At 42.5% G+C, this 22830-nt stretch overlaps 1 protein-coding gene across 8 annotated transcripts in view; it reads left to right on the top strand.

The window, feature by feature from the left end:
* Positions 1-22830, top strand: part of LOC115113134 (equilibrative nucleoside transporter 1-like) — a 68608-nt gene that overhangs the window by 4975 nt on the left and 40803 nt on the right. For 2 of the 8 annotated variants that reach the window (XM_029640421.2, XM_029640420.2), the window contains exon 1: positions 21450-22443. The exons of 4 other annotated variants lie outside the window; for them this stretch is intronic. The gene's annotated coding sequence lies outside the window, so the exon portion shown is untranslated. Of the gene's footprint in view, positions 1-11430; positions 11640-20055; positions 21412-21449; positions 22444-22830 lie in introns of those variants that run through there. 2 more of the 8 variants (XM_065012772.1, XM_029640419.2) reach the window with 2 other exon arrangements.

Genomic DNA, 22830 nt, shown 5'->3' with positions numbered 1-22830 from the left:
AGTGACATTATGTTACATTGCCAAAATGTTTCTCTTCCTTATGATTTTTCTCTGAAATGAAAATGGATGTGTTGTGGACATTTTTACACAGGGACACTCGAAGTCAGTCTTAAATAAATCATTGTTTATTGTCAGCATGCTGGAGAGGTTCCAACAAACTTGATGCACCACATTGAAGATCTGTCAGTTCTCTTATATACTGCAGACAAGTCATAATTGCATAATTTAGCTTATTGATAATAAATCAATCATTAACGTTTGCTTAATTCATGTGACCGACCACTACTGGATCATGCATGTGACAGACCAATACCTCACGAGAGTTCTTTCTCTAAGTTGAGACCTTGAAATTGAGATATGACTTTCTCTAAACAAGGTTCTGGGCATACTGCCACATTGTAGACACTGAACGAATCCTCACTATCAATCAGTCACTTGCTTGAACACAGAAATTGGTAAATAGAAAAGCACCAACATAAAATGTTCCATCACAGATGGCACTCCCTTCAGCAAAATATTTTTTACCTAAACCTTTCCTGAATGCTTGAAAAAAAGCAAGTGACCCTCCCCTAAACCCAAATAATAATTTCTAACAAAGTGGATAGCAGAGAACATGACTACCGTTTACCCTCACTTCTTGGACAGACCCGCGCATTAGATATGCCATTTTAGAAACTGTTCTTCGTCTTGTAAGCATCAAATCCAATCACATTTTATTGGTCACATACACATGGTTAGCAGATGTTATTGCGAGTGTAGCAAAATGCTTGTGCTTCCTGTTCCGACAGTGCAGCAAATTCATAACAAGTAATATCTAACAATATCTAACAAAAGGAGAGGATTGTGGACTACAGGAAAAAGAGGACCGAGCACGCCCCCCTTCTCATCGACGGGGCTGCAGTGGAGCAGGTTGAGAGCTTCAAGTTCATTGGTGTCCACATCACCAACAAACTAACATGGTCCAAGCACACCAAGACAGTCGTGAAGAGGGCACGACAAAACATATTCCTCCTCAGGAGACTGAAAAGATTTGACATGGGTCCTCAGATCCTCAAAAGGTTCTACAGCTGCACCATCAAGAGCATCCTGCCTGGTATGGCAACTGCTCGGCTTCCGACCGCAAGGCACTACAGAGGCTAGTGCGAACGGCCCAGTACATCAGAGGCCAAGCTTCCTGCCATCCAGGACCTCCATATCAGCCGGGGTCAGAGGAAGGCCCTAAAAATTGTCAAAGACTCCAGCCACCCTAGTCGTAGACTGTTCGCTCTGCTACTGCACAGCAAGCGCCAAGTCTAGGTCTAAGAGGCTTCTAAACAGCTTCTACCCCCAACAGCTTCTCTCTGATACTTCACGACAAGTGGTACCGGAGCGCCAAATCTAGGTCCAAGAGGCTTCTAAACAGCTTTTTCTCCCAAGCCATAAGACTCCTGAACAGCTAATCAAAGGGCGACCCAGACTCCCCTTTTACGCTGCTGCTACTCTCTGTTTATAATCTATGCATGGTCAAATCAACATTTATTTGTCACATACACATGGTTAGCAGATGTTAATGCGAGTGTAGCGAAATGCTTCTGCTTCTAGTTCCGACAATGCAGTAATAACCAACGAGTAATCTAACCTAACAATTTCACAACTACCTTATACACATGTGTAAAGGAATGAAGAATATGCACATAAAAATATATGAATGAGTGATTGTACAGAACAGCATAGGCAAGATGCAGTAGATGGAATCAGGTACAGTATATACATATGAGATGAGTAATGTAGGGTATGTAAACATATAAAAGTGGCATTGTTTAAAGTGGCTAGTGATACATGTATTACATCAAGATGGCAAGATGCAGTAGATGGTATAGAGTACAGTATATACATACAAGATGAGTAATGTAGGGTATGTAAACATTATATTAAGTGGCTTTGTTTAAAGTAGCTAGTGATACATTTTTCATCAATTTTTACATTATTAAAGTGGCTGGAGTTGAGTTGGCAGCAGCCACTCAATGTTAGTGGTGGCTGTTTAACAGTCTGATGGCCTTGAGATAGAAGCTGTTTTTCAGTCTTTCGGTCCCTGCTTTGATGCACCTGTACTGACCTCGCCTTCTGGATGATACCGGGGTGAACAGGCAGTGGCTCGGGAGGTTTTTGTCCTTGATGATCTTTATGGCCTTCCTGTGACATCGGGTGCTGTAGGTGTCCTGGAGCAGTTACCGTACTAGGTGGTGATACAGCCCGACAGGATGGTCTCGATTGTGCATCTGTAAAAGTTTGTGAGTGCTTTTGGTGACAAGACAAATTTCTTCAGCCTCCTGAGGTTGAAGAGGTGCTGTTGCGCCTTCTTCACCACACTGTCTGTCTGGGTGGACCATTTAAGTTTGTCAGTGATATATACACAGAGGAACCTTCTCTAGTGCTGTCCTGTCGATGTGGATAGGTGGGTACTCCCTCTGCTGTTTCCTGAAGTCCACGATTATCTCCTTTGTTTTGTTGATGTTGAGCGAGAGGTTATTTTCCTGACATCACACTCTGAGAGCCCTCCCTGTAGTCTTGGTAATCAAGCCTACTACTGTTGTGTCTGCAAACTTGATGATTGAGTTGGAGGGGTGCATGGCCACACAGTCATGGGTGAATAGGGAGTACAGGTGGGGGCTGAGCACGCACCCTTGTGGGGCCCCAGTGTTGAGGATCAGAAAAGTGGAGATGTTGTTTCCTACCCTCACCACCTGGATACGGCCCATCAGGAGTGCAGGAAGATTGATAGTGGTTTCACAGATCACCGTGGAAAGAGTAGGGGTGGAAAGATCTCCTTTATAGTGAAGGCATTGCATTAATCTATCATTGTATTTGCAGATTCGAGAAAAAATGGTCTTTTAGAAATATTTTATAAACATACGTCATTTTACATATTAGCAGAATATTTTTTAATACCCAACAAATTACCGAAATTACAGGCAGAGAGATGAACACATCTTATCATATTTGTCCAATGCCAAATCAGTGTGCCTTGTTTGCAAATAATTAGGAATCTGACATTAGGAATCTAAGCGTGGTACTTTCAAATGTTTGGCCTACCTTTCCACCCCGGACAGAGTAGGCCTAGCGACACAGAACAATTTAAGCTTTAACTGCTGGCTACTCTTCTTCTTGGAGTGGCCATCACAAAGCCCTGACCTCAATCCTATAGAAGATTTGTGGGCAGAACTGAAAAAGCATGTGCAAGCAAGGAGGTCTACAAACCTGACTCAGTTACCCCAACTCTGTCAGGAGGAATGGGCCAAAATTCACCAGAAAATTCCATTTGAATTTTGGCCCATTCCTCCTGACAGAGCTGGTGTAAATGAGTCAGGTTTGTAGGCTTCCTTGCTTGCACACACTTTTTTAGTTCTGCCCACAAATCTTCTATAGGATTGAGGTCAGGGCTTTGTGTTCGCCACTCCAATACCTTGACTTTGTTGTCCTTAAGCCATTTTGCCACATCTTTGGAAGTATGCTTGGGGTCATTGTCCATTTGGAAGACCCATTTGCGACCAAGTTTTAACTTCCTGACTGTCTTGAGATGTTGCTTCAATATATCCATATAATTTTCCTGCCTCATGACGCCATCTATTTTGTGAAGTGCACCAGACCCTCCTGCAGCTAAGCACCCCCACAACATGATGCTGCCACCTCCGTGCTTCACGGTTGGGATGGTGTTCTTCGGCTTGCAAGCATCCCCCTTTTTCCTCCAAACATAACTATGGTCATTATGGCCAAACAGGTCTATTTTTGTTTCATCTCTAGGAGACAGAACGCATCTCCTTCCTGAGCAGTATGATGGCTGCGTGGTCCCATGGTTTTAAACTTGCGTACTATTGTTTGTACAGATGAACGTGGTATCTTCAGGCATTTGGAAATTGCTCCCAAGGATGAACCAGACTTGTGGAGGTCTACAATTTTCTTTTGAGGTCTTGGCTTTCTTTTGATTTTCCCATGATATCAAGCAAAGAGGCACTGAGTTTGAAGGTAGCCTTTGAAATACATCCACAAGTGCAACTCCAATTGACAGTCCAATTGACATAATTTCAATCAGAAGCTTCTAAAGCCATGGCATAATTTTCTGGAATTTTCCATGCTGTTTTAAAGGCACCGTCAACTTAAGTGTATGTAAACTTCTGACCCACTGGAATTGTGATACAGTGAATAACAAGTCATATAATCTGTCTGTAAACAATTATTGGAAAAATTACTTGTCATGCACAAAGTAGATGTCCTAACTGACTTGCCAAGCTATAGTTTGTTAACAAGAAATTTGTGGAGTGGTTGAAAAATGAGTTCTAATGACTCCAACCTAACTGTATGTAAACTTCCGACTTCAAGTGTATGTGAAAACTAACTAGGCCACTCAGGAACATTAAATGTTGTCTTGGTAAGCAACTCCAGTGTATATTTGGCCATGTGTTTTAGGTTATTGTCCTGCTGAAAGGTGAATTTGTCTCCCAGTGTCTGTTGGAAAGCAGACTGAACCAGGTTTTCCTCTAGGATTTTGCATGTGCTTAATTAGCTCTATTACGCTTATTTTTATTTAAAAAATCCCTTGTTCTTGCCGGCAAGCATACCCATAACATGATGCAGCCACCACCATGATTGAACATATGAATAGTGGTACTCAGGGATGTGTTGGGTATAATGATTCACCATCCAAAGTGTAATAATAATATTCCATAAAAAGAAAATCTGCTGTTTCCAGCTACAACAGTAATTTACAAAATGAACCATGTCTACACTAGTAACCGAAAGGTTGCAAGTTCGAATCCCCGAGCTGACAAGGTACAAATCTGTCATTCTGTCGTTCTGCCCCCGAACAGGCAGTTAACCCACTGTTCCTAGGCCGTCATTGAAAATAAGAATTTGTTCTTAACTGACTTGCCTAGTAAAATAAAGGTAAAATTAAAAAGTTATCGATATATAACACGCATGCATACATCTTTTAGAGTTGAATTCAGGAGATGGTAACTCTATAAACAACTTCTACCGTGGTGCCCCAAATTCCTAATGACTTAATTGTTACATGATTAATTTAAATTGGGTAAACAATTAAACATAGTTAGTTGATTAGATAAATAAATCAGATGAATGTAAAGTCACGTCACGACAGTGATGAAAAGACAGGTGGAAGTGCAGCAGGTAAGGAGTGAGCGTAACATCTCGTATGCAGTGAAGGTATTTAACGCATTAACAAATCTGGGCACATAGAAGAGCAGGTATTCCAGGACAGATTGAGATGCAGGTTGGGTGTGATGGAGGGAGCAGAATGGTGGAGGACACAAGACTGGTAGAAGACATGAGGAAGGTTGTTACATTTGTGACACTAACAATCAATTACACAGAAAAAAATACAACCGAGGACTAAGAAGATTAAGACCATAGTGGAGCAGGCAGTGAGGTATCTTGGGCTCACAGGACTGACATGGAAAAATGTACAGGATGACCACAATAAGACTGAGAATCAGTCCAGCCAGGAATCATGTATTGGTTAATTTGCCTTTTTTATGGTGTTAATCCTTCAATGGAATGTCAGAAGTTTGATGGCTAATGGGCAAGAGTTCAAACGGTTTCTTGAGGAGTTACCAGCCAAACCTGGTGTGATATGTCTCCAGGAGACATGGCTAAAACCTACTTTAAATGTTGTATTACAAGGTTATGATGCAGTCCATAGAGATAGGGTGGCAGGAGGAGGAGGTGGTGCTACCTTTATAAAGTGGGGGATCCCATATAGGTGTGTGGAAGAGGGAGTATGTAGTGGTAGAGGTGTGGTTGGGAGGGGGGAATATAGTAATAGTGAATTTTTACAACCTGTGTAAGAGAATGGAGTTTCTGGCCCTTGGGAATGTAGAAGGTCAAGATAGGAGACTGGTAATGTGGTGTAGGGATTTTAATCCCCATAGTACGCTCTGGGGAGGGTTATGGACTGATGTAAATGGAACTGTGTTGGAGGAACTACTAGGTGAGAAAGGGCTTGTGAGTCTTAATGAAGGCGGGGGGACCAGGATTGACCCAGTAACTGAAAATTAATCTGCTCTGGATCTTATTTTGATCTCAAGTGCAAGGCATGTGATTCCTATGGGTACAGGGGGGAGAAAGAGTAATGCAGTCCTCTGGTGGAGTGTAGAGGTGCCGTGAAGAATAAGAACATTCAGAATGTTGAAACGGTCCCATAATTACCAGCACCTGATTCAGAATAAACAAGCACAAGCAGTAGTAAGGAGGATCACAAGGACAGCTGAGTATTGGAGCCGGTTCTGTGGAAACATAGGCAGGACCACTCCTGTGGGAGAGGTATGGGGGATGATTAGGAGGATGATTGGGATCTCCCTGTGCTGAAAAGTGGAGAGATTGTTGCAATGAGAGATATGGAGAAGGCAGAGATGTTAGCCCAGGCATTTGTGAAGGTGCACAGCTCAAATAATCTGACAGAAGAGAGGCAGCTTGGGAGAGAGAGGGTCAGAGGAGAACATCCGGGAGTCCTTGATCAGAGAATGATGGTGAGGGATACATTGAGATAAAAAGAGATTTAGCTAAAGCTGGGGTAACATCTCCTGGGAAGGATGAGATGTGTTACATCATGATGGTTAATCTCAGTGACACAGCAATGGGGAAAGTATTGGACCTTTACAATAAGGTGTGGCAGGAAGGGAAACTGCCTGGAAGTTGCATGCAGGTGGTAGTGGTGCCGATATGGAAACCTGAGAAAGACCCTACTAGTCCTTTAAGCTATAGGCCTATAGCGTTGACATCTCACGTATGTACATTAATGGAAAGAATGATAATGGAAAGGCAGACTTACTTTCTGGAGAGAAGAGGACTGTCACCAGATCAAAGTGGGTTCAGGAAAGGCAGGGGAGTGATGGATCCTGTACTGTGTCTTGAGTCAGTCATACGGAAGGCATAGGCAAATAAGGAGGTGGTGGTAGCCATTTTCATGTGATGTGGAAGGAAGGCCTACTTATCAAGCTGGATAACATGGGGGTTGGAGGAAGGGTTTTTAACCAGATAAATTATTTTATTTTTGGGCGATCAATACAAGTGAGGGTGGGGAGCTCTATCAGAAAGCTATGAGGTGGATAATGGTACCCCCCAGGGAAGTGTCATTAGTCCTTAGTTGTTCTCCATTATGATTGACGATGTATTCTCTCAGGTGAGACCTGATATTGGGAGGTCATTATTTGCGGATGATGGAGCGCTATAGAAGAGAGGGAGAAATATTACCCATAGAGCAAGAATAGTTCAAGAAGAGATTAGTGAAGTAGAGCAGTGGTTCCTCAGGTGGGGCTTCAAGTTTTCAGTTTTCTAGAAGGAAGGTTGTGGAGGAAATATACTTGAAGTTGTTTGGAAGGAATCTGGAGATAGTGGGAGGATTTAGGTTCCTGGGGGTCTGGTTTGACACTCGAATGACATGGGCGGAGCATATTAACAGAGTAGTTCTCAAAGGAAAGAAAATATTAAATGTCACTCGTTGCTTGTCAGGAATGGAGTGGGGGGCAGATAGAATGGTGTTGAAATTATATATATATATATAGTGCTGTTGAGGTCATCAATGGATTCTGGAAGTATAGCATATGGATCAGCAGCTCAGACATCTTTACAAAAGCTTGATGTTATCCAGGCCCAAGTCCTAAGAATATGTTGTGGAGCACTCATGACCTCCCCGGTGGCAGCAATGCAGGTAGAGTTGGGAGAGATGCCGTTAAGAAGAGTTAGCCATTACATATTGGGTAAATCTACAAGGACATAAGGTTACACATCCTACAAAAAAGGTGCACCTAGAGTGCTGGGACCATAAACAATATCTGAATACAAGCTTTGGGTGGATAGGCAATTGCATGGCGAGAGAGATGGGGTTGTTTGGGAGGAAGTTCAGCCCCTCTGTAGATCTTCCTGCTATCCCACATTGGTTTCTCCCTCAACCACTGATAGATCTAGGGTTGCTTGAGAGAGTAAGAAATGTTGAGGAAGGAGTAGATTAATTTGTAAGTGAACATTTAAGAACACAATACTATGCTTTCTTGAATATATTAACAGAAACAAACAGGGAGAACAGGAGCAGCGTTTAGTGTTCCTGAGTTTAAGGTGGCAGTGACAAAAAGAGCAACGGATAATTTGCCTGTTTACAGAATGGAGTTGTTGGCAGCTGTGCAGCACTGATGAGCTTAAATTCATGTGTCTCAGAGCAGACAGGATGTATTGTATGAGTTTTTGCAGTGTTTGTATAGGGTAAAACAGATGGGGGTATTTGTGATATTCCTCTGGGTACCAGTTCATGTGACAGTAGAGGGGAATGAGGAAGTGGATATTATTGCCAAGCAGGCTCTTAAACATCCTAATGTTGAGATGGAATTGTCAATCAGTAAAGCAGAAGCCAAGGGATCAATAAGAACAGTGGTTAAGTGGCACGTTTTGTGGAACAGGGAAAACACTTGTATAAGATCCAGGAAAAGGTGGGGGCGGGGAGGCCGAGAGAGAAGGGAGGAATGTGTAGTCACAAGGCTGAGACTGGGACACACAAGGCTAAATAGTACATTGAAAGTGGTGGGGAAACATTCGACTGGGAGGTGTGATTGTCAGGAGGAGATGGAGACATTGGAACATGTTCTATTTCAGTGCCAGAAATATGTGAGAGAAAGGGAGCTCCCCGCCCCCACCTTTTCCTGGATCTTATACAAGTGTCTTCCTTTACTTTCCCTGTTCCACAACTCTTGCCACTTATTTTTAACCACAGTTCTTTGTTATTAGATTTGAGGAGTAATGGGGTTGAAGAGCCAGGATTAAGTGAACTGCTGGGGAAATCTTCATAGGATGTAGTATTTAATTCTGTATTTTGTTTCCTTAGGGAGACGAGATTATTGGGTAGGATTTATACCTTCACTGTCTCTGGTCCACACTCCAGTCCAGTGGCAGTAAGCCAACCGCCATACATAATTCACAGAAGAAGAAGCAGTTGTGTTTGAGCCAATCAGGCTACTCCACCAGTGGTGCGTGTCTGCCGTCTTGATGGCTTCAGCCGGTGCCTTCCAGGACCTACGCAAACAATTAGAAAAAGGTCACAAACAAGCCGGGCTAATGGGTTTGTAGCACTGTGCTTGGCAACTCACTATTGCTTTCTTAGGTAAGGGTTTATGTGATGATGGGGAGAGAACAGTCATGTAATGCAGTGGAGACTGGTGGGAGGAGCTACAGGAGGACGGGCACATTGTAATGGCTGGAATGGAATGAGTCAAACATGTGGTTTCCATATAGCTCCTCCCACTAGCATCCACTGATCTAATTACTTCTGGACAGTGTAAGAGGATGAACAGCCCTTCGAGGGTTGAGAATGTTGCTCAAATTATAAGGTTCAAGGTAACCCAGCCACGGTAGGGTTCAAGGGAGGGAAGTAAATATCCCCTCCATCTAGATACAGTACCTACAGAGCTTAAATATATAGTTAAGATCTGTGTAAGACCAGAACAGAGATAGGGGCTGTTCAGATTTACTAACCAAGCATATGGTGATGCAATTTCGTCAGTGTCATAGGGCAGCCCTAGTGATGACTTCTTTCCGAAGCTCCATTCCTGTGCCAGGTATGTCACGTAGAGACCGTGTTCATTTTGGCACTCTTTTTTAGTCTTAGTCATTTTGGCAAAAATATCATCAAGTCTTAGTCACCTTTTAGTCATTCAAATAATGATTTAGTCTAGTCATTGTCAAAATGACGAAAACAGTGGGCCATTTTTGTCAACTAAATGCCCTTTCATTTTAGTCACATCTGTAATGTATTGCCTCATTAACCTATATCAAACACTGACTACCATGTCCTACTAGCATATTTTTCTGCATAACATCCTATTCTTTTCCAAACAGCAGAAATATCAAACATATAAGAATTATCTGGCCATGTAAATCCCTACACAGACATGTAAATGCCTACACAGATATTGCACATTACATTCAAAACAAGCGAGAGAGCGAGAGAGGCTACAATCACAAGATGGTCCTGCAAAGTAGTATGGGTTGCACCTCCATCACTCGGTCCCGTCATCAACGTCCCACAGCCACATTGGTGTCCAAAAGTAGAACGGGGGTTAATGACTTTGAACAGGAGCTAATGACTCTTTTGCCCAGTGATTTAGTCGAGTCACAAAACCTCAAGTACAAATAGAGTCCTAAATCCCCTGTGCTCGAGTCCGAGTCAAGTCCCCTGTGCTCGAGTCCGAGTCAAGTCCCCTGTGCTCGAGTCCGAGTCAAGTCCCCTGTGCTCGAGTCCGAGTCAAGTCCCCTGTGCTCGAGTCCGAGTCAAGTCCCCTGTGCTCGAGTCCGAGTCAAGTCCCTGTGCTCGAGTCCGAGTCAAGTCCCCTGTGCTCGGAGTCCGAGTCAAGTCCCCTCGGAGTGCTCCCCCGAGTCCGAGTCCCCTGTGCTCGGAGTCCGAGTCAAGTCCCTGTGCTCGGAGTCCGAGTCAAGTCCCCTGTGCTCGGAGTCCGAGTCAAGTCAAGTCCCCTGTGCTCGAGTCCGAGTCAAGTCCCCTGTGCTCGGAGTCCGAGTCAAGTCCCCTGTGCTCGGAGTCCGAGTCAAGTCCCCTGTGCTCGGAGTCCGAGTCAAGTCCCCTGTGCTCGGAGTCCGAGTCAAGTCCCCTGTGCTCGGAGTCCGAGTCAAGTCCCCTGTGCTCGGAGTCCGAGTCAGTCCCCTGTGCTCGGAGTCCGAGTCAAGTCCCCTGTGCGGAGTCCGGAGTCCGGAGTCCGAGTCAAGTCCCCTGTGCTCGGAGTCCGAGTCAAGTCCCCTGTGCTCGGAGTCCGAGTCAAGTCCCCTGTGCTCGGAGTCCGAGTCAAAGTCCCCTGTGCTCGGAGTCCGAGTCAAGTCCCCTGTGCTCGGAGTCCGAGTCAAGTCCCCTGTGCTCGGAGTCCGAGTCAAGTCCCCTGTGCTCGGAGTCCGAGTCAAGTCCCCTGTGCTCGGAGTCCGAGTCAAGTCCCCTGTGCTCGGAGTCCGAGTCAAGTCCCCTGTGCTCGAGTCCGAGTCAAGTCCCAAGTCCCCTGTGCTCGAGTCCGAGTCAAGTCCCAAGTCCCCTGTGCTCGAGTCCGAGTCAAGTCCCAAGTCCCCTGTGCTCGAGTCCGAGTCAAGTCATAGTCCCTATGGCTGAAGTCCTAGTCCCAGGAGTCCAAATTGGAGATTTTTGGTTCCAACCACTGTGTCTTTGTGAGACAAGGTCTGGGTGAACGGATTATCTCCGCATGTGTATTTCCCACCGTAAAGCATGGAGAAGGAGGTGTTATAGTGTGGGGGTGGTGCTTCGCTGGTGACACCATCTGTGATTTATTTAGAATTCAAAGCACACTTAACCAGCATGGCTACCACAGCATTCTGCAGCAATACGCCACCCCATCTGGTTTGCACTTAGTGGGACTATCATTTGTTTTTCAACAGGACAATGACCCAACAAACCTCCAGGCTGTGTAAGGGCTATTTTACCAAGAAGGAAAGTGATGGAGTGCTGCATCAGATGACCTGGCCTCCACAATCAACCGACCTCAACCAAATTGAAATGTTTGGGATGAGTCAGACCGCAGAGTAAAGGAAAAGCAGCCAACAAGTGCTCAGCATATGTGGGAACTCCTTCAAGACAAGCATTCCAGGTGCTGGTTGAGAGAATGCCAAGAGTATGCAAAGCTTCCAAATTCAGAAAGCCAATGTATCACATTGAGCCCATTTCAGCCATTACCGGGGTGTGTTTGACAGGTCATTACAAACAAACATTAACGGGGAAAATGACCGGCAAGAGTATGAAAGAGTCACAGGAGTAAAATGGAAGAAATTCATAATTTGCCCAACTGAGACCCCTAGCAGACTGGTTTCATAGATTAGACGTAACATTGTAAATGCTAATCCAGGACACTCAAAGTAGTACGATGTGTTACGTTTGATATGTTTATACAGTTGAAATCGGAAGTTTACATACACTTAGGTTGGAGTCATTCAAACTTGTTTTTCAACCACTCCATAAATTTCTTGTTAAACTATAGTTTTGGCAAGTCGGTTAGGACATCTACTTTGTGCATGACACAAGTCATTTTCCCAACAATTGTTTACAGACAGATTATATCACTTATTATTCACTGTATCACAATTCCTGTGGGTCAGAGGTTTACATACACTAAGTTGACTGTGCATTTAAACAGTTTGGAAAATTCCAGAAAATTATGTCATGGCTTTAGAAGCTTCTGATTGGCTAATTGACATCATTTGAGTCAGTTGGAGGTGTACCTGTGGATGTATTTCAAGGCCTACCTTCAAACTCAGTGTCTCTTTGCTTGACATCATGGGAAAATCAAAAGAAATCAGCCAAGACCTCAGAAAATAATTGTAGACCGCCACAAGTCTGGTTCATCCTTGGGAGCAATTTCCAAACGCTTGACGGTACCACGTTCATCTGTACAAATAATAGTATGTACACCATGGGACCACACAGCCTTCATACCGCTCAGGAAGGATACGCGCTCTGTCTCCTAGAGATGAATGTACTTTGGTGCGAAAAGTGCAAATCAATCCCAGAACAACAGCAAAGGACCTTGTGAAGATGCTGAAGGAAACGGGTACAAATGTATCTATATCCACAGTAAAATGAGTCTTATATCGACATAACCTGAAAGGCCACTCAGCAAACTGCCATAAAAAGAATACGGTTTGCAACTGCACATGGGGACAAAGATCATACTGTTTGGAGAAATGTCCTCTGGTTTGATGAAACAAAAATAGAAATGTTTGGCCATAATGACCATCCTTATGTTTGGAGGGAAAAGGGGGAAGCTTGCAAGCCGAAGAAATCCATCTCAACCGTGAAGCATGGGGGTGGCAGCATCATGTTGTGGGGGTGCTTTGCTACAGGAGGGACTGGTGCACTTCACAAAATAGATGGCATCAAGAGGAAGTAAAATTATGTGGCTATATTGAAGCAACATCTCAAGACATCAGTCAGGAAATTAAAGCTTGGTCGCAAATGGGTCTTCCAAATGGGCAATGACCCCAAGCATACTTCCAAAGTTGTGTCAAAATGGCTTAAGGACAACAAAGTCAAGGTATTGGAGTGGCCATCACAAAGCTCTGACCTCAATCCTTTAGAAGATTTGTCGGCATAACAACTGAAAAAACATGTGTGAGTAAGGAGGTCTACAAACCTGACTCAGTTACACCAGCTCTGTCAGGAGGAATGGGCCAAAATTCACCCAACTTATTGTGGGAGGCTTGTGGAAGGCTACCCAAAACGTTTGACCCAAGTTAAACAATTTAAAGGCAACGCTACCAAATACTAATTGAGTGTATGTGAACTTCTGACCCACTGGGAATGTAATGAAAGAAATAAAAGCTGAAATAAAAAATTTGCTCTACTATTATTCTGACATTTCACATCCTTAAAATAAAAGTGGTGATCCTAACTGACCTTAGATAGGGAATTTTTACTAGGATTAAATGTCAGGATTTGTGAAGAACTGAGTTTAAATGTATTTGGCTACGGTGTATGTAAACTCCCGACTTCCAACTGTATAAGACATATGGTTACTTAAGACAAAAACGGATGGTTGGTCGGGACTGATGGGTGTGCGTATAACGCGAACATCTAGCGAACCAAAGGTTGCGAGTTCAAATCTGTTCACAGACAACTTTAGCATTTTAGCAACTTTTCAGCTACTTACTACTTTTTTAGCTACTTTGCAACAACTTAGCATGTTAGCTAACCTTTCCCCTAACCCTAACCTTAACCCTTAACCTAGCTACCATTTGCAAGCTATAATTTGTGACATATTATACGTTTTGCAATGTCATAACATATAGCATGTTTAGTAAATTTGTAACACATTGTACGTCTAGCAAATTCGTTACATATTATACGAAATGGGTGATGGACATCCATTGGGGCGGCAGGTAGCCTAGTGGTTAGAGCGTTGGACTAGTAGCCAAAAGGTTGCTAGATTGAATCCCCGAGCCATTGTGGTAAAAATCTGTCGTTCTGCCCCTGAACAAGGAAGTTAACCCACTGTTCATAGGCCATCATTGAAAATAAGAATTTGTTCTTAACTGACTTGCCTATTTAAATAAAAGGTCAAATTAAAAATTTAAATTAAAAAATGAATACATACCATACGGAATATAACGTATCATACTAAATGGAGTGTCTCAGATTTCCGTACAGAATAATACAAAATGCTCTGAGACCAGGTTGCCTAGTGCTGTCTTTGTTTAAACTTCTTTAGCAGTTCATAGGTTAATCACAGTGTTGGTGACACTGAGTATGTTTACATGCACAGTAATAATTTGATAATAAACTGATTATGGCAGTTGGCAGATTATGCAATAGTTATTTAAACACCTTACTCTCTTTATTTTAATCCGTGTAAGGCCAAAATCGAAGTAAGCATATGCCGATTTAAAACACCTTTTCTGAGCAATCTTTCAAATTATTAGGACGTGTAAACATCTTAATCAGCGTTCCATCTGTGTATTTGATCTGCGCATGTGCGCGAGCCTCCCTCTTCAGGGCGAGTGAAGTAAATTCGGAATGAGGTAGTTTTCACATACTGATTTTAGATGTGTCAGGATTTAAACAGGATTGTTAGGGAATTCGTTCTTCTTGCAAAGCTTGTAAATGTTTTAAATAAAATGATTATATTAATCTGGCTATCCACAATAATCGCATTATTGTGAGCATGTATCCGTACTCTGTGCTTTGCTCCCCACAAAGCCTCTAATCCTGCATGGGGTTCAGAGCTCTCTCAACTAAGAGTTAAAAAGGCTTTCCCCTGGAATTTGTTTCAGTTCTCAGTCTTAAATTTATATTTTTATATTTACATTTTAGTCACTTATCCAGAGCGACTTACAGTAGTGAGCACATACATTTTCATAATAAAAAATAATAATTTCAGTATGTGGTCAAAAACACCACTTCCACCCTTTTTTGTGAATGTTTTTTATTTCTTTTTGTGCCACAAATTCAACAGTTATAGAATAGGCAGGTTTACTTTCGTATTTGCATATTATTGCCTGTCGTTACTAAAATGGGTAGATGACATCAGCCAGAATTCAAACCAATTTTGGTAAACAAACATCTTGAGACATCATGATTGAATATAAGATGGGGTTACTGACCAGAATACAGTTTGTTGACTGGTTGAGTAGTGGAATAAATGGAAAGTGGGTGGCAGGACAAGATGTACAAATGTAGACAACCACCACAGGTCTAACCCTGCCACTCTTTCCTGTACCACGCCCCTGGAAGAATACAGTCAGAGCTGTTCTGCTCTGTGTGCGGAGTGAGTTTTTGCTCCTGGAGGGAAAAAAAAAAAAACACGTGGCCGAGGTTGGCGTGACAGAGACAAATATTATGAGACAAACATCTTCATTTTGTGCTTATTTCATGAAGGTAATCGGGTCTACTTCTAAAAAGTGTAATATGGTGTTGGGCGACGACGTACCATTTAGAGGACTGGTTTTGGAGTATCCATCAGCCAGCCCAACTCCTTCATGGGTTTGGGATCTGGGGTGTGTATTGAGTGGAAGTTGCCAGACTACAACTCCTCCGATGGTCTGTGTCCAAACCCCAGCAGCCTTATTTTAGACTAGACAGGGTGTGGGTGAATGCAGTTGGAACATAAGAGCAAACAACAGTCTCACGCTCAGCATATCCAGATGCATACTGTCAAAGCCGAACATAAACAATGCTTTAGCCAATTCCATTCAAACATACAAATTTAACATCCACAGCAGACAATCTAAAGAGTATTTGGAAAACAACACTTAGAGTAATGCTTTATAGTGTTTTCCAAAGAAAAGGTCAGTCAGAGTGCTACATTTAGACTCAAAGCTTCAGTCCTTTACTTTTTCCTCATTTTGTTATATTACAGCTTTATTCTGAAATGGATTAAATCATTTTTTCCCCTCATCAATCTACACACAATACCCCATAATGACTGAGCGAAAACAGGTTTAGACATGTTTGCAAATGTATTGAAAATAAAACAGATACCTTATTTACATAAGTATTCAGACCCTTTGCTATGAGACTCGAAAGTGAGCTCCGGTGCATCCTGTTTCCATTGATCATTCTTGAGATGTTTCTACAGCTTGATTGGAGTCCACCTGTGGTCAATTCAATTGATTGGACATGATTTGGAAAGGCAGATACCTGTCTACCTAAGGTCCCACAGTTGACAGTGCATGTCAGAGCAAAAACCAAGCCATGAGTGCGAAAGAATTGTCTGAAGCGCTCCGAGACAGGATTGTGTCAAGGCACAGATCTGGGGAAGGGTACCACAACATTTCTGCAGCATTGACGGTCCCCAAGAACACAGTGGCCTCCTTCATTCTTAAATGGAAGAAGTTTGGAACCACCGAGACTCTTCCTAGAGCTGGCCGCCCGGCCAAACTGAGCAATCTGGGGAGAAGGGTCTTGGTCAGGGAGGTAACGAAGAACCCGATGGTCACTCTGACAGAGCTCCAGAGTTCCTCTGTGGAGATGGGTGAACCTTCCAGAAGGACAATCATCTCTGCAGCACCACCAATCAGGCCTTTATGGTAGAGTGCCCAGACGGAACCCACTCCTCAGTAAAAGGCACATGACAGCCCGCTTGGAGTTTGCCAAAAGGCATCTAAAGACTCTCAGACCATGAGAAGCAAGATTCTCTGGTCTGATGAAACCAAGATTGAACTCTTTGGCCTGAATGCCAAGCGTCACGTCTTGGAGAAAACCTGGCACCATCCCTACGGTAAAGCATGGTGGTGGCAGCATCATGCTGTGGGGATGTTTTTCAGTGGCAGGGACTGGGAGACTAGTCAGGATTGAGGGAATGATGAACAGAGCAAAGTAAAGAGATCCTTGATGAAAACCTGCTCCAGAGCTCTCAGGACCTCACTGGGGTGAAGGTTCACCTTCCAACAGGACAATGACCCTAAGCACAGCCAAGACAACGCAAGAGTGGCTTCGGGGCAAGTCTCTGAATGTCCTTGAGTGGCCCAGCAAGAGTCCGGACTTGAACCCCATCGAACATCTCTGGAGAGACCTGAAAATAGCTGTGCAGCGATGCTCCCCATCTAACCTGACAGAGCTTGAGAGGATCTGCAGAGAAGAATGGGAAAAACTCCCCAAATACAGGTGTGCCAAGCTCTTAACGTCATACCTAAGACTCGAGGCTGTAATTGCTGCCAAAAGTGCTTTAACAAAGTACTGCGTAAAGGGTCTGAATACTTATGTAAATGTGATCGTTTTAAATTTTTAATACATTTGCAAACATTTCTAAAAATCTGTTTTTGCTTTGTCATTATGGGATATTGTGTGTAGATTCATGAGGGGAAAAACAATCAATTTTAGAATCTGGCTATAACGTAAGAAAATTTTGAAAAAGTTAAGGGGTCTGAATACTCCGAATGCATTGTATGTGTCACTTGATTTCATGGTCTCGTGATCGACTGACACAGATGTACAGTTGAAGTCGGAAGTTTACATACACTAAGGTTGGAGTCATTAAAACTAGTTTTTCAACCACTCCACAAATATTTTGTTAACAAACTATAGTTTTGGCAAGTCTGTTAGGACATCTACTTTGTGCATGACACAAGTCATTTTTACAACAATTGTTTACAGATTATTTCACTTATAATTCACTGTATCACAATTCCAGTGGGTCAGAAGTTTACATACACTAAGTTGACTGTGCATTTAAACAGTTTGGAAAATTCCAGAAAATTATGTCATGGCTTTAGAAGCTTCTGATAGGCTAATTGACATCATTTGAGTCAATTGGAGGTGTACCTGTGGATGTATTTCAAGGCCTACCTTCAAACTCAGTGCCTCTTTGCTCAAAATAAATGACATCACTTCACAAGTCTGGTTCATCCTTGGGAAATCAAAATAAATCAGCCAAGACCTCAGCAAAAAAAATGTAGACCTTCACAAGTCTGGTTCATCCTTGGTATTCCTTAAAGAGCAATTTCCAAACGCCTGAAGGTACCAGCAGTTCATCTGTACAAATAATAGTATGTACACCATGGGACCACACAGCCTTCATACAGCCCGCAGGCAAGCACCAGGAAGGATACGCGTTCTGTCTGGAGAGAGCCTAGAGATGACACCGACGGGCTTTGGATGAGTTGTAGGGTTTAATGGCACAGGCAGGAGCCCAGCCAACAGCAAACCAGTAATCCCAGAACAACGGCTTCCTGTGTGAAAGGACCTTGTGAAGATGCTGGAGGCCAAAAACAGAACAACGGCAAAGGACCAAGAGTATCTATATCCACAGTAAAATGAGTCCTATATCGACATAACCCGAAAGGCCGCTCAGCAAGGAAGACCGCTGCTCCAAAACCGTCATAAAAAAGCCAGACTACGGTTTGCAACTGCACATGGAGACAAACATCGTACTTTTTGGAGAAATGTCCTCTGGTCTGTTGAAACAAAAAATATAACTGTTTGGCCATAATGACCATTGATAGGTTTGTAGGAAAAATGGGGAAGCTTGCAAGGCGAAGAACACCATCCCAACCGTGAAGCACAGGGTTGGTAGCATCATGTTGTGCTTTGCTGCAGGAGGGACTGGTGAACATCACAAAATAGATTATGTGGCTATATTGAAGCAACATCTCAAGACATCAGTCAGGAAGTTAAAGCTTGGTCGCAAATGGGTCTTCCAAATGGACAATGACCCCAAGCACACTTCCAAAGTTGTGGCAAAATGGCTTAAGGACAACAAAGTCAAGGTATTGGAGTGGCCATCACAAAACCCTAACCTCAATCCTATAGAAAATATGTGGCAGAACTGAGAAAGTGTGTGTGAGCAAGGAGATCTACAAACCTGACTCAGTTACACCAGCGCTGTCAGGAGGAATGGGCCAAAATTCACCCAACTTATTGGGAAACTTGTGGAAGGCTACCCGAAACATTTTACCCAAGTTAAACAATTTAAAGGCATTGCTACCAAATACTAAATGAGTGTATGTAAACTTCTGATCCACTGGGAATGTGATGAAATAAATAAAAGCTGAAATAAATCATTCTCTCTACTATTATTCTGAAATTTCACATTCTTAAAATAATTTGGTGATCCTAACTGACCTGAGACAGGTAATTTCTACTAGGATTAAATGTCAGGAATTGTGAAAAACTGAGTTCAAATGTATTTGGCTAAGGTGTATGTAAACTTCCGACTTCAACTGTATGTGTTGCTGCCAATCAAATCAATCAAACATGAAATGTAGAATTTGTGACACACCCAAACCCAACATAGTGATACGCATCAACCCAAGTCCACGCGATACTTGATGCAACTGGAGAACAAGAAAAAATGTTTTATGTAATGAGGGAATGTTATTGGACATACCCTACACCAGGGTACTCAATACTATTGTTATTTATTGGCGTAGTAACAAACCCCCACCTCACAACCCATGTTTGTACACACTCCTCTTGTTGGCAGACATTTTAGCAGTTTGAAAGTTAATTTTCTGCAATTCTACACATTTTGCCATGGGGCGTTTTATTTTACTTTCTGTTTTAAAGCTAATTTTCTGCAATTGTACAAATGTTCCCATGTCCTGTGTGTGTTTATATGATACCATAGATTTAATTCCAACCGAGATCCCCCCCCCCCCAAAAAAAAACTTGTAGTCGGGACCTGTGGTCCACATTGACCCCCTCTGTGTCTGGATCCGGACCATGGTCCGCCAGTTGAGTGTGGGGGCCCTATACTCTGCACTCCATGTAGTTTTGTGTAAACTGTCCCAATGGGAGGTCTCTCATCGTTCATTCCTTCTTCAACTCGTTTGATTGCTGGATAATGGGCAATGATTAAACATCATCCACTATCAAGACATAAAATGGAGTGATTTAGTTCGTGTAGATCCTGTGCATGCTCAGTCAAGCTTGTACTATGGCAGTTCAACACTCTCAGGTTTTTGGCGAGGACTCCATCGAAGCAGATGGTTTCACATTTGCCATTTGTGATTGTGCCTTTCTTATTTGGATAAAGAGGAATGATAAGTCTGTTTGTTCAACCACAAATACTTTTGCTCGCTCTCTAGCATAAACATAGATGTGGACATAGTGAATAAAACTGCAGAGCCGTTGGTCCTCACCAAAGGTTTCACTGACCTCGACATCTCCCCAATGTGATGAAGGCCGATTTTTAAATTAGAATAGCTTACTTGAGCTTACTCATTTTACACATACTTCGGTGGCCGCTCATCTGATAGCCTACAGGTTAACTATGTGGTCCTGAATGGACAACAGCACCTTTCTTCTCATGTTCATTCAACAGTAGCCTAACCCTAAAAAAAGGCATTTAGACCTGCCTTAAAGGGCAACTTTACCAACTCATTTTCATTATCTACAGCACAACGCCAGTGTCTACATATGTGAAAGCGGTGCATGACTAGATTTTGTAGAAAGAAATATAAAGTTAAAGTTCTACCCGATGACATCATCAAAAGTTAAAAAAAAAAAAGTGATTTTCAACTTCATGAAATTCACAGTGACATGGGGAGCAAGAAAATAACCTCTGGCTAGAAACTGCAGATTTAGAAAATCACAGTATTTCTTACTTTTTAATCCTACCCTATGATGTAAAAAATACGCTTTTTTTTTAGGACATTTTACATTTTTAACCGCAGATCATTGAAATGTCCGTTTTCACATATGTAGAACCTGGTATTGTCCTGGGGATAATGAATATGATGTTGAAAAGTGGGAGAATTGCCCTTTAACTTGTAAATGAAGTCCATTGCTTTACATTTTAGTCATTTAGCAGATGCTCTTATCCAGAGAGACTTACCGGAGCAATTAGGGTTAAGTGCCTCGCTCCAGGGCACATTGAGATTTTTCACCTAGCCGACTCTGGGATTTGAACCTGCAACCTTTTGGTTATTGGCCACCCTTAACCACTAACTTTAGGCTACCTGCTGCCCATTCATCCTTCTTTCAGGGTGAATCTCTCGGTGACTGCATTGTTGAAGTCTTCTTTATTACTTTTAAGTTTGAAATATCTGTGTCAATTTAGATAATATTGTGCAGTTTTAAAGCAAATGTCCTGTAATTCTAGACATTTAGCCATGTCTTGTGTGCTCATGTGATATGAGTGGCTCAAACATTACAACTAAATCAATGGCCTAAAAAAACGTTAGCTGGCATGGGCAAATTAAACTGGACATTTCTGACAAGTTATAAATAGCACTCTTGGGTCTGCAATGACTGACACGACGAGAGGAAAACCTGACTGAGTTTCTTTTAAAAAAGTTTGGGAACCACTCTGCCATCAATCAGTACTGCTGCATGTCACGAGTTGGGGGATGCATGTGCGGCTCCTCACTACATCCTGAATTTTGACCGGGTTGAGGACAGACTACTGGTACTCTTCTTCTCGCGCTAAGGTATTGTTCCAGTAGAAGTAGAATTGAACTGTTTAACTTTTTGTTGAAAACTACTTATACATTCATAGCTCAGTTGTAGAATAGTTTACAAATGAGTAAAATATTGCAGTAACTTGTATAGCGTCCGATTAGGCTACAATTTATGATTGCACATTGTTTACGTATGAGTGATGGCAATTGTTAGCTAAAACATTCTCCTACATTGTAATTTTGTTCGGGTTTTCATACCTTTTTTTCTGCGCCTTGGTGCTGACAAATGCTTATGTTTGTTGGAGGAAACTCTTTGTCGTGATTTGGATATATATGCAACAAAAGTTACTCTTCGAACACACCGACTGTGCTTTGCGTTTCGATACACCAGGAGTACATTCATTTCCAATGGAACGCTGCGTTTGCCTCTCAGCATTTTGTTGCAGAGGCAGTTGTAGTGCGTTCTGTGTGGTGCATACGCTGGATTTATCGAACGTATGCATCAAATTGTATGTGTAGACTTACTTGACAGAAAGTAGCAAAATGTGAATGTTGAATTTTTGTTGCACACATATCCAGTAAAAACACGTGGGATAACATAATAAAAACAGTTAGACTGTACAATCTCTTTACATGTTTTATTAATTTATTTGCCAAGTATATTATTTATTCGATGACATCCACAAATTAATTATGAGAGCCTATAATATAATTTCCCACCAAAATGCAATAATAAATAGTCAAGATAGCAGAGTAGGCTCTTTCAACAATGAGACCAACGTTGAGGAAGGTGGTCTTGATCGCGCTGTTGGGCCGGGACCAGCCCCGCCGAAAGCGCAGGTCTGTTTGGGTCCAGATTTGATTAAAGTCCTGAAAGCAGGCAGGGGAGTTCCACCGTCTCATTCAAGAGCTTCGACTGTTTGGAGAGGAATTCCGACGTTACTTTCGTCTGGACCAAAGCCAGTTCGATCATCTGCTCCAGATGGTTGGAGCCAGGATCGCCCGGGTGGATACCAACTACGGGAGTCCACCAGCCGTTGAACGCCTGGCGATTTGTCTCCGGTAAGCTACATTCAAGTACATTTTTAAAGCCTTTGATACCATAATTGATTGATATTTGATACATTGGTTTTATGTGCAACCTAGCTAGCTAAAGGGCTCTAGTTAATAGTCCTTATTTGACATCAGATGTACTTTTACAGAATGTTCATTAGGACTATAACTTTTCCAGAAGTTGGTTTATAATCCGTTTTTAATTATTCAATGTTACCAAATGAAAAGAAAGTTGAGGTGCCTGCCCTCTGCCCTGATGAAGGTATGCTAGTCTTCTCCAGGACCCATTGTTGTTCAAGACAGTTACAGTCATTCATTACATTCTTATTGGACTCACATACACTCTTAGAGAAAAAGGTTCCAAAAGTGTCCTTCTGCTTTCCACATAGGATAACC

Source organism: Oncorhynchus nerka, linkage group LG28 (genome assembly GCF_034236695.1).
Source record: "Oncorhynchus nerka isolate Pitt River linkage group LG28, Oner_Uvic_2.0, whole genome shotgun sequence".
Taxonomy (NCBI): domain Eukaryota; kingdom Metazoa; phylum Chordata; class Actinopteri; order Salmoniformes; family Salmonidae; genus Oncorhynchus; species Oncorhynchus nerka.
This window is presented reverse-complemented; position numbering and strand designations above follow the sequence as displayed.